Source organism: Vicugna pacos, chromosome 10 (genome assembly GCF_048564905.1).
Source record: "Vicugna pacos chromosome 10, VicPac4, whole genome shotgun sequence".
NCBI lineage: Eukaryota > Metazoa > Chordata > Mammalia > Artiodactyla > Camelidae > Vicugna > Vicugna pacos.
Genome location: NC_132996.1, coordinates 49,920,152 through 49,932,676, shown reverse-complemented (window position 1 = coordinate 49,932,676; position 12,525 = coordinate 49,920,152). Strand labels below are relative to the sequence as shown.

The window sequence follows — 12,525 nt, the reverse complement described above, 5'->3', positions numbered from 1 at the left end:
GTTGTTTTGGCACGGTGGCTCAGAGGGCAGAGAACTGGACAGCAGTCTTGGGTTCCAGGCCTTTATTATTATCTTGCTGTGTGACTCTCGGCTTCAGTTTCTTCATCATAAAGTGAAGAGTTCAATGAGGTGACTGCGGCGTGGACGATAGTGCCTTCCACAAGCATGCAGGATAAAGGATGCTGATAAAATCGTATTAAGATAAGTTTCCATAATCCTGAAGACTTACGATTCTTTATGGAGATGAAAACAAAATCCTGGGGACTCTAAGGGGATTCTTCTTGGACACCAGTCCTGGGGTGTTTTTTTTTCCCCCCAAATCAGGTGTTCTTTGTACTCAGGGATTCTGGTAAAAGGTCTCTTTCCTTTTAAACTAGATCAGCTATAAACCCTGTCCTTGCTGAAGGCCATGATAACCTAAAGTTTGCATCAGGAACTCCAAGCTATAAACCTGGCACAGGGTCCTATGCCAGCATTCTTACTCCTGTGCCCAGAAAGTTCTCTATTTGTAGCCCCCTGAGCTCTGTGAGGCCCACCCAGGGTACTAAGCCTGGTCCATCATCCCTCAGCTCCCATCTCAAAAGGCAACCTCAGGGCCTCTCGAAGAGAAGTCTTTCACTGGGCTGTTGATCAGGGTTGAAAATGAAATTCTCTGGCCCTGACTGAAGCCATCACTTGTGTGATAATCACGACCACTGTGGAGGAGTTAAGAAAGGCTCAACTCCAGGACTGTTCACTTTTGTAAACAGTCACTGTTAGGCAGGTAACGCCTCATGTTATCTTTTGGTAATGTTAGGTATCTAGAGTGGTTCTAGAAGGAGAGAATCTTAAAGATGAATTTTCTGAATTAGTTCTCTAATCTGATTAGAGTTAAAGACATTCATGACCGTATGTCCTGTCGTAAAAAGGATGCTGACAGTCCATGTTGTGTTGTAGCAACAGAGGTACACAAAGTAAGACCACTGGATACTCCTAAGCAAATACTCATAAAAGGCAAGGCTCTTCAAAGGAAATCCATTGCTAGCTTTTATAGGAAAGAATTATCCTCTCCCACCCCCACCCCTTTCCTGATATTACATAGACCTGAAGAGTTTGGCTTTGGAAATGGCTGGTTTCACTTCGCTGAAAGCCCTGGGGCTGGGAGCATCCGCCCGGAGGCAGCATGTCTTGTGTTACTTGGCCAGGAGAACTCTCTTGAGGCAACATGAAGTGGTGGCTCTTTGGGTCATTTGCTTTTTTCCTGCTTCACCATCCTATTTTTAAGGGTAGAATAATACCGCCACCATAACATTAGTGATCAGCCACATGACCCTTGCTGTGTGCCAGGCACATGCCTCTTGGGCCGTGCACAGATTCACGTATTTAATTTTTACAACAACCTTATGAGGCAGGTTTTATTATTAACCCCATTTTGCAGATGGGGAAATAGAGGCAAAATCAAATAGCTAACAAGGAGGGAGCCAGGATTTGAATCCAGGAATTTGGCTCCAGAGTCCATGCTCTTAGTGCACTTGGATGAACAGGTCTGTGCTGCATCCTGGCCCTGCCCCTCAGTGGTGATATGATCTTGGACTGGACCTTAAAACTCTTCGTGCCTCTGCCTCTGAATTTTAACATGGAAATAATAACAGCCCCTGCCTGTTAGAAATGCTGTGAGATTGAAATGGGATGATAAATGTAAAGGTTTAGTCTAGGGCCTGGCACATCATAAGGGCTCAATAAATGGGCTTCCTATCCCCTGAGACATAAATGTGCAGTCACTGCAAATAATATTTTCTTATAGTTTACAGCGTGTCTTTTCATCCTCTTAACATCTTTCACAGAGAAAAATCTTTTAATTTTGATTAAGTCTAATTTATAGATTTTTTTTTCTTTTATGGATTGTGCTTTTGGTCTAAGAACTCTTCATCAAGCCCTAGATCCTGCAGATTTTCTCCTAAAATTTTTATAGCTATGAATTACTTTTTTGAAAACACATTTTTTCCTAAATATGAAAGAAAGCCTATTGAAGACCATTTGGAATATAAAGAAAAACTCAATGGGGAAAGTTAAAATCAGTAGTAAAACCGACACCCAGAAATCCGTTTGGTATTAGATGCGAGGACTTGCAACTTTAATAAAAATGTCCCCTCTTCTGTAATGGGAGAATAGAACCCTCCATCAGTAAACTGCACTACTGAGTACCAACCAGAGTGCTGAAGGAAGGTTCCTCTCTTAATGCCAAGATCAGCTGGGGGAGTTGCCATTCAGAAAAGACTAAAAACTACTGACCCAAACAGTGAAACTCATGTTTATGAACCGCAGCTGTTAGTCACAGATTGTAATTGCCCCACCAGATAAAGAAGCTATTTAAGAGAGCAGGTTGCTAAGCTGAAAAGAAACAGAAAATAATCTTTTTGGAAATCGCTGGATTGTAACCAAGCGGAATGTCCGATTTGAAGGTGGAATGGATCTTTGTGTATTTGCTGGCTTGGAGACGGACAGGCTGATCTGGCATGAAGCAGCCCTGGCTGCTGTTCTGTTTTGTTGGAGAGTAATCAGTTGAGGTTCCCTTTTTCAAGTTCTGGCATGTTGGGTGGGGGCTTCAACGGCTAGAATCCTTCCAGCCTACCCACTTCTGATTCCTGGGCACCTGGAGCTCTGCCTCTTGTCCCAACCCCCTCACCTGCCTGATTGCTGGTCAGTTGGTAACAGCTGTGATCAGAGCGGTGGTTTCCATTAGTACTCCCCTGCCCCCCCCCCGCCCCACCTCTACACAAAAGACATGAGCCAATCTTAAAATAAAGCATTAGACATTTCAGAGGCATCCTTTCCTACCCTTCACTGCCGACCTTCTGAAAAGCTGATACTTTTTGAAAGCTCTGATACTTTTTGAAAGCGCACTTGGAGTAAAAGAGGTGAAACTTACTATTTAACTTTTAAGAAACAATCCTGAATTTGATTCAGTTAGTCCAGATTTTCATGTATCAAGTTTGCACCCAGTGGAACATTGCGTGAAGTGCTTGACTATGTACCTGCAAAGAAAATCTTATTTCTTGATTACCAAGTAAGTATCACTGTTGTTTGTTGGATTTTGAGGAATCAGGTAAAACTCTTGGATGATGACAGACATAAAAACTTAGATTAAAAATTAATTATGCACTGAAAATTGCAACTTAAATGCCCATAATTGGTTAAATTATGATGCATCCACTCAAAAGCTCAACATTTATTGCCATGGAAAGGTGCCTAACCTATACTGAGTTTTAAAAGCTTGTTATAAATTAACAAGTAGAATTTGATCCTATTTTTAAAATGCATTGGGAAAGAAATACAGTAGTCCCCTCTCATCCACGGGGGATATGCTCCAAGACTCCAAATTGGATGCCTGAAACCATGGATAGTACCGGATCCTGTTTATAACATGTTTTTCCTGTATGTACATACCTGTGGTAAAGTTTAATTTATAAATTAGGCACAGTAAGGGATTAATAATAGCTAAGAATAAAATAGAATAATTATAACAATATACCATAATAAAAGTTATGTAGTGTGGTCTCTCTCTTTCTCAAAATATCTCATTGTACACATTTAATGCTTTTTCTATCTTAACTCAGTTACCACTCACTATGGCTGTAAGTTTTTCAGTTTGAGGAGTTAACAGCAAAACTAACAGAAATTAAAGAAAAAAAAAACTAGCACAAGTTTCTTGTTCCTTCTTCACAGTTTCACGGATAGAAGAATCATTCTTACTGTAGATTTTAGCTACCTCAGCACATGAATTTGTTTTTTGTTTTTTTCCTTCACTAAGTAGAGAATCTTTTCACTTAAAAGAAGCACTTTACCTCTTCGCTCTGGCATATCTGAATTGCCAGCGTCACTACTCATGAGCTTTGGGGCCATCATTAGGTAAAATAGGGTTATTGGAACACACGCACTGCCACACCTGACAGCTGATCTGATACTAAGCGACTAAGGGGTGGGATACGAAGGACAAAGAGATGATTCATATCCAGGGCAGGATGGAGCAGATCTGCGCAAGATTTCATCACACTACTCAGAAGTTAAAACTTATGAATTGTTCTTTTCTGGAATTTTCCATTTAATATTTTTGGTTTGCATTTGACCATGGGTAACTGAAACATGGAAAGTGAAACCTCAAATAATAGGGGACTTCTGTATACCAAGAGAATATTAGTGGTAATCTCCGGGTCATTCAGTTATGACAAATTGTATTTTATTTTTTATTTTTTCCTGAGTTCCCCAAATCTAATTGCATTGAACTTGTATTGTATTAATAATCAGAAAAAAAATTCCAGCAGTGGTTATAAGGTGGCATATCAAACTGAACTGCGTATGTAGTTTTTAATTTTATTTATAGTTTTATAATATAAGTTATTAAAGGCTCATAGTTATCCCAAAGGGTGAGTAGTATAAGATTAAAAGTAAGAATCTTCTTTGTGAATCCTGAGAATCCTCTCTACATGTAACTACTCTCAACAAAAAATATATATTTAAAGCAGAAACGGAATAGAGAGAGCAGATCTGAAATACAGAAGATAAGGTGAAGGGGCACAAGATCACCCTAAAGAGAAGTGAAAGGAATTTATCAGCCTGCTGCTAGCCACCCTCTAGCCGACTCTCAGAACATTCCCTCATAATCACACTGCCCCTCACATTAGGGAAATCACCGTCTTTACACTCATCGGTTCCAACAGATATTGACACCCAGCCAGGCATGCAAATTAGCATGGGCTCTAAAACCCAAATGAATCAAGTCAAGTTTGAATCTCATAGCGTATTGAGCAGTGAGTCACAGAAGCAGCAGGCCCTGCTCCTGGGTGTGTGAAAGGCTTTTACTCTTTCCCGTACTCCTCCCCACCCTGGCCCTGATCCCAAATTTGCTTAATAGTTCAACAGTTGATGCCTTCTCATCCCCCATGGTTTAGCATAAATGTCACTTCCTCAGAGAAGAGACAAATGTGCCTGGCTAAATTGATATCCCTCTCCTTCGTTCTCTATCACCATCCCTGATCATGTCCTTGGGGGCACTTATTACCATTTGTAATTTTTTATTTTATGTATCTATGCCTGATCCCTGCCTTCCCTCTCCTGGTTGTAAATTTCACAAGAGCAGGGACTGTGTGTGTGTGTGTGTTTATAAGCTGGCTTTGTTTAACCAGCTTTAGCCCATGGTAGGCATTTGATAAATATAGTGCTAATAAGATGAAAAATTTTACAAGTCCATTTTTTGAGCTGAAATTCTAATTTTATAAATGATTTAGGTAATGGATCACTTTTGAATGATAAATCCATTCATGTCTTCATTCATTCTTTCATTCAGTCAATCAACAAATCTTTATTAAGGTTCTACTATTTAGAATATGAAAACGAAGAATATGAAAACGAATATATGTATGTATATGCATGACTGGGACATTGTGCTGTATACCAGAAACTGACACATTGTAACTGACTGTACGTCATTAAAAAACTAAACTAAACTAAAACAAACAAAAAATGAGCCTACTACTTGCCAGACCCTGTGCAAGCTGTTGGGGATGGAGGTATCTTGCAGGAAAGACAAAAATAGGCAACTATGATCTAGGGAGACAATGAGCTATGATATGGGTGGTACAGGGTTTGAGGGAAGCACTGAGTGAGTAACTTCTTGAGCTTTGTGAGATCCACAGCTGATTTTTTTCTCCACCCAAGTCACCCTGTGACATCCGTTCAAGCCCAACAACTTCATACCTAAAATGCTGAGAGGGGTTATCTGTCGATCTGTAAGTTTGCATAGAAAAGATTGTGATCTTTTTAAACAGAGACTAAATAGTGTAAGAGTGACACCACAATAAATAAGAAACCAGAGGGATAGTTTTAAAAATTATCTCTGCAAGGTAGGGTTTTATAAAGTGCAGTCTCTCTCTCTCTCTCCTTTCCTTCATCCTTTCCTCCCTCCCTCCTTCCTACTTTCTCTCTCACACACAGCTCAGACACAAGACATGGAGAAGCAAATGTTTTCTGATTCGATGACTTCAGCGGATTAGTGCTCCTTTGAAAGTGATATTGTTACAGCCATAACGTGTTTATGTGTAACACAGACATCTTTATGTATAATGTAGATGTGTCTGTGTGGGGAACATTAACATCCTGGCCTTGTCATTTAGTGAGGTAGGAAGTTCAGCCTAGAACTCTCCATCCCCAAAGCCTTGGGAAATCTTGACACTGGAGAAGGAAGGAGCTTGAGAGAAGAAGGGAGACTTCTTTAAGGGTTATTTTCTTTTTTTTCTAAACCTCCTGGGCTTAACTCCTACTCTCAGAGAAACAATCCTTTTCCAACACAGCTGGGGTGGTTGTCAGGCAGAGGTATCCTTGCTGAGGAGAGCAGTCATCCAAAAAAGAGTCAGGCAATTAGTAGATGCTGCTAAATCACAGAGACACCACAGTGAGAGTTCCATTTCCTAATAACCTGATGGCAACGTATTTATTTAAGCGCCTGACACACCATCCCCGCAAAGATGAACTAGAGGCAGTATTTTCTCAATAATTTTCTGTATATATCAAAATATATCATAGAAATTAACTTCTTATTTTCATATTTAAAACTATTTTTGTTTGTAAATTATGAAAGTTACCCAGGTTTACTGTAACAAAATCAAGCAATACAAAAGTATATCAAATAAAAAGTTAAAATCTAGCCCTCTCCTCTATTCCACTCCCCAAAAGCAGCAATGTCCAAATAGAAATGTATGTGTGCGCCACATACATAATTAAAAATTTTTTAATAGCCACATTAGAAAAAGTAAAAAGGAACAAGTGAAATTAACTTTAATTAGATATTTACTTTAATGTATCCAAAATGTTGTTCTTTCAACAGGTAATTAACACTAGCAAATTATTCATGAGATATAAAATTACTGAGATAGTATCCACTATTTTCTGTACCAAGTCTTGTAAACCTGGTATGTTTTACATTCATAACACTTCTCAATTGGGATGCTAAATTTTCATTGAAAAAACTTGATCTATATTGAGATTTCCTAAAACATACAATTGAGAAAGTAGATTCACATGTCCAAGTTGTTGCACATGTACTTAAAAGTTTTCCAATAATTGAATGAAGTGCCAGTGTTTAAGTTAAACATGAAGTAGTTAAAATTAAATCAATTAAAAAAATCTGATTCCTCAGTTGCACCAGTCACAGTTCAAGTACTCAGCAGCCACATGTGGCTTGTGGCTACCATATTGGACCGCGTAGCCCTAGAGGGAACTGCTGTTCTAAGTTTGGTGTTGAAACTTCTTGATCTTTTCTCTATGCACATACATATAAATGTATAATTAAACAGCTGTTATGTATATTACACCTATCTGGATTTCATTTCAGAAAAAATTCTTAATCATCCTATATATTTTACTCTGTAATTTTTTTTCACTTAAAGCTATATTTTGGATATTTTTCCTTTTCAGTACATATGGATCTGCATTTTTTTATAATGGTTGTGTAGTAGGTTTATTTACTCACTTCCTTACTAATAGGCACATAGTTTGTTTCTGATGTTTTGCACTTATAAACATCTGTGTCTGCATACTTATGATACATAAGTATGTATTTCCATAGGATACATCCCAAGAATTGACTCTTCTGGGTCAAGGGGTATGCATTAAAATATTTGAAAGCTAATGCCAAATTACCCTCCCGAATGGTTGGGTCAAATTATATCCTACACTCTGCTGGCATTCCTTGCCAGCATCTGTAGATGCTCCAAATGCCAGAATCATAAAACATCAGAAAGAAAAGATCTTAGGAATCATCTATTCCAGTCCCTTTATTTTATGGACCAGGGAGATCAAGACAAAGCTGCGTGAAGAGGCCACATAGCATATGTGTGGCTAGGCTGGGACTTGAGAAGCGCCGCGGTTCTTGTCCCCTGTCCCCGTGAGCACGGAGAAGCCTGGCAGCGCCTTTCCAGGCATCCTGGGGAAGGTCATCCTTCCTCCTGCTCTGCCCGCTGCCCCTCGCTCCGTGCACTGTATCATTATCAGCCCGGCGCTGGCAAGATCAGCAGGCCTTTCAATGGAGCATTGCATCGCGCCTCAATAAACAGGGAGCAGGAGCCAAGGGAGCCTTTCCTTGACATTTGTATCCAAAATTGAATTCAGTCTGCTCAAATACTCGCTACAATTTCAAGTGTGCTTTTCCTGCCTCCCTTCTGCTGAGCACAGCCAAGTCAGAGACCCAGGCATAAGGGGGGTAAAAAAAGCGGAGGAGTGGGGTAGGGGGAGGGTGCATGTTTTGTTTCATGCAGAAATAAACTCCACCAGTCAGCAATTCCTGGCGGGTCAGCTCAGAAACATTCCATTTTTAATAGGAGTCACTTTGGGAGGGCAAAGGCAGAAGGGCGTGAAGGTCTTTTCAGGGGAAGGTGGTTCCCTTTAGCCGCCCTCGAGTTGGTGGGGCCAGTGCGAAGCTAGAGGCATCTCACGTGCCAGCAAGATGCACTTCTCCCGAGGACTGTACCCCTTCCCTACAGCTCCCTCCAACTTTACAGAGCTCATGAATGCAAGGGCTATTCCATAGAATCCTTGTACGGTAGACTCCATGCTCAAGTGTGCATTGGTGGCAAGGGGTTAGAAACCATCTCTCCTGAATCCATCTCCAGAACGCCTCCCCATCACTCAGCCCCCAGCCCCACCCCATACCCGGCACAGCCACAGCGGGCCTGGTGCCTCTCTTCCCCGCCTGCTGCCTACAGCCCCAGCCCAACTTCATGAAAGGCAGTAAACATAAAATCCCATTTGCTTATTATGCTAACTCATTTATTTAAAAATCAAGTCAGATATCTTAATTCAATTTTTCTTCATCTCCTGTTATACACCCCATCTTTCTGCCCAAATATAATGCCTTCTTCAAACACAGGCACCAAAAAACCAAAATTTGGGTAGAAGTCTCTTGGTTTTGCTACATATGGCCAAATAGTTCATTCTCTTAAACCTGGTGAGTCTTTTGGGCCTGGTTTTTATTTTTCTGATGTCTCTTTATTATGACAAGAAAGGAAAGAGGTATCAAAGTAGGAAAAGATGGTGGGAGGAGCAGAAAAGCAAAATAAGGATTTATTCCATGCTGTATTAGCATGGCATTATAAGGCTTCTGACTTTGTCATCCTTGGCACATAAATGCAATTCATCAATACGCCTTGTTGATTTTACTTCTGCAGTATCTCTCAAGTCCACCCACTTCTTTCCATTTCAACCATCTTCACCCGAGTTCAATCCTATCCCAATTAGCTCCTATCAAATTGCACCCACTCTTTCCTGTTCAGTGTATGTCCCACACTGTAGACAGAATGACCAAAAAGGACTTTTAAGCCTCATGTGAAGCCCTGTAGGGAATAATACCCACCATCATCATCATTGTTAAACTTTGTTGAACACTTCTTACATGCCAGGCACTGTTTTTAATGTCTGAATATCTGAATATCTTCATAACCTTAGAGTGAAAAATTACTGCTCTCATTTGAGAGAGAACAAAATTGAAGCACAGAAATGTATGTTATTTGCCCATTGACACATAGTAATTAAGTGATGGAACAAGTTTAGGAATCCAAATCTGAAAAGGAGTTATCAAGAGATACCCAAGTAATTAATATTTACATATGCGGCAATGGTGGCAGGGTCACAATCTGGTGTAAGTTGCTGTACAGACCCCATGAGATAGCAGGTGAGTTGCACCTCACTGATTTATTGGGAGTGACTGCCGGGACTGCTGGGTTGAGAAAGATCGTGAGACTGCATCCGGGCCCAGGGGGAAATTGTGAGGGATTAGAGATGTCTGTCCTGGGCCAGGTCCTGGCTGAAGTGGGGAGTGTACTTGTTTCCTAGTATAACAAATTGCTACAAATTTAGTGGCTTAAAACAACACAAATTTATTATTTTACAGTTACGGAGAGCAGAAATCCCAAATGGGTCTCATTAGGCTAAACTCAAGGTGTAGGGGCTGGGCTGCATTCCTTTCTGGAGGTTCTTTCTAGTGGAGAATCCCTTCCTTGACTTTTCCAGCTTCCAGAGGCTGCCCACAGTTCCCGGTTTGTGGCCCCAGTCCAGGAATTGCATCACTCTCACTCTGCTTCTGTCCTTACATCTCTTTCTCTGTCTCTGACCCTCCTGTCTCCTTTTTTCACTTTTAAAAGGACTCTTGTGGTTACACTGAGCCCACCTGGATAATCCAGGATAATCTCCTAGCAAGATCTTCAATCACCTCTACGAAGCCTCTTTTGCAATGTAACAGTCCCAGGTGCCAGAGTTTAGACTGTGGACCTCTTTGGGATGCCATTATTCTGCCTCCCACAAGGAGCCACAGCATCACATGGTCTGAGTGCTCTCTTGTATCTTTCACTTCTGTCACACAATAGGGCTGCACATCTTTGATGAATGAATAAGTGAAAGAACTGATTACAAATACACAGAATAATAGAGATCTTTCTTAGGACTATAAGGAAATGCTGCTATTTTTATCATTTGGAGGGAATCTTTTTAAAAAAATCTTAACGGGGGTCCTACAGTTTGGGCAATGCCAAAATTACTGGTGGTAAACTGAGGTTAATATTAAGCACACCTCAGTGCTGAATGAATTTTTGGATTTGCCATTTGTCTGAATCAGTTTGGCCGGCTCTAACAAATTACCATAGAGCCTGGCTTATAGAAAACAAATTTATTTCTCACAGTATGGAAGCTGGAAGTCTGAGATCAGGACATCAGTGAGGTCAGGTTCTGATGAGAGCTCTCTTTTAGGACACAAACCGGGGACTTCTAATCATTGTATTCTCACATAGCAAAAAGACAGCAAGCTAGCTCTCTGGCCTCTTCTTGTAAGGGCACTAATCACATCTGTGAGGGCTCTGCCCTCATGACCTAATCACCTTTCAAAGGTTCCACCTCCTAATACCATTACATTGGGGATTAGGATTTCAACATAGGAATTTTTTTTGTTTTGTGGGGACACAAACATTAAATCCATAGCCTGATTCTTGTCTTAACATCACTGTCTTTTAACTGCACCAGAGGACAGAGGTCTGACAAGAACAGAAGTGTGTGGCATCCATTTACTCCCACAGAAGGTGGTGAGAAGGAGGGCTGAGTTGCTGGCCCAGCAGCAGCCTCAGTTTCCATGGCGAAACCACCTCTCCTCTCCCAGCTGTAGCGGCTAGACCTGGAGCCATTCAGCTCTTAGTCCCAGATAAAGTCAGATCTTTCAGGAGCTCTCACTCTCCCCAAGATACAGTCCAAGATTCTCAGCAGGATTTACAAGGTCCCACCTGCCGAGAGCCTTGCCCACTCTCCAGCCTTGCCTCTCTTGCCCCCCCCCAAGTCACATGGGTCTCCAAGGCCAACTCCTTCTGCCTCAGGGCCTTTTGACCTGCCGTTCCCTAACTCTGGAATACTCATTACCTTCTTATGCCCAGTTAATTCCCACTTAACTTGGGCTCGGCCTACAATCATATCCTGAAAGAAATTTTCTTTAACCCCGAAATCTAAATCAGTGCCCCTTCCCTACTAAGGTCATAAAAATGCCGTAGTGTCAGGAACTTTGGGCCTGGACCCAACCGCTTGACCCCATATTCCTAGGCCCGCCACTCATGAGCTTTGTGACCTTGGACAAGACATGCAGACTTCCAAGCTTCTGTTTCTTCATCTCTAAAGTGAGGCTAACGACTCAGAGCTGTTATGAGTATAAAATGACATAATCCACGTAGAAAGTTTGGAAGAGTGCCTGTGATGTTAGTGTAAGCTACTATTTTCCTCTACAGCAGGTATCCAAATTGTAATTATAAAATTTTTTAAATTATTATTCGTTTTGCATCTGTTTTCCTATATGTAGGAGGTTCTACAGTGGCAAGGCAATGTCTCTCTTGTCCCCTGCTGTACCTGCGGTACCTAGCACACTGCCTTCTGTGCCAAAGGCCCTCAACAAGTATTTCTTAAATGGATGGATGGATGGATGAGCATATTACCTACTCCTGGGGTGGGTCCCATGAAAAAGTGTCACCTTGTCAGAAAATAAATCAATATAATTAAAGAGCATTATCTGGAAGTTTTTGACTGTCCGACTCTGGGCTGATTCATAGTGTAAAGTTAGATGCGACATTTACCGTCTCTCCCTTTCTGAGGCCTGTTCTCACCCAGAGCCTTGTGATGCTCGTTGCCAGGCAGATTTATGAAACATCTCAACAGACGCTTACATTCCATATGTCACCACTTACACATTCCTGCTGGGGTCAAGGTGGGGAATGGCATGCGTGCTAATAGCTGCATTTCTCACATGAACTTTCACATAAACCCTCTTCCCAGCTCATTTTACTGATACATTATAATATACTTTTATAAACAATGTTTTCAAGGTCATGAATGAAAGCTGCCTAATTCCCCCCCCCCCTTTTTTTAGAGGATTACAAGTCTAGCAAGGGCACCCAGAGGTTTCTTAGTCTTACCCCCTTCCACCTGAACCATTCTGGAAGATCTCCAGGGAAACAGGACCACATTTCCCAG

At 41.2% G+C, this 12,525-nt stretch overlaps 1 long non-coding RNA gene across 2 annotated transcripts in view; it reads right to left on the bottom strand.

Moving 5' to 3' along the window:
* The window catches only part of LOC107035052 (uncharacterized), a 50,813-nt gene that overhangs the window by 22,297 nt on the left and 15,991 nt on the right, over positions 1–12,525 (bottom strand). The window lies entirely within an intron of this gene.